Genomic DNA, 207 nt, shown 5'->3' with positions numbered 1-207 from the left:
CGTGGAGAGAAAAAAAATATAATAAAGGATCCGGAGGAGTTGATGCGAACAAGTCTGCCCGACACTTATTTTGGGACGAAGAGAGTACTGTTTTTTTTCGGGCAAAGGAGATCTGCTGGAAACTGGAGATGCTCTGAGATCGCCGCCGCCTCCTCTCCGAGTGTGGGCCACCTATGCTGCGCGCCGCCGCGAACCCTCCCCTGGGGT

Source organism: Triticum dicoccoides, chromosome 1B (genome assembly GCF_002162155.2).
Source record: "Triticum dicoccoides isolate Atlit2015 ecotype Zavitan chromosome 1B, WEW_v2.0, whole genome shotgun sequence".
Classification (NCBI taxonomy): domain Eukaryota; kingdom Viridiplantae; phylum Streptophyta; class Magnoliopsida; order Poales; family Poaceae; genus Triticum; species Triticum dicoccoides.
This window is presented reverse-complemented; position numbering follows the sequence as displayed.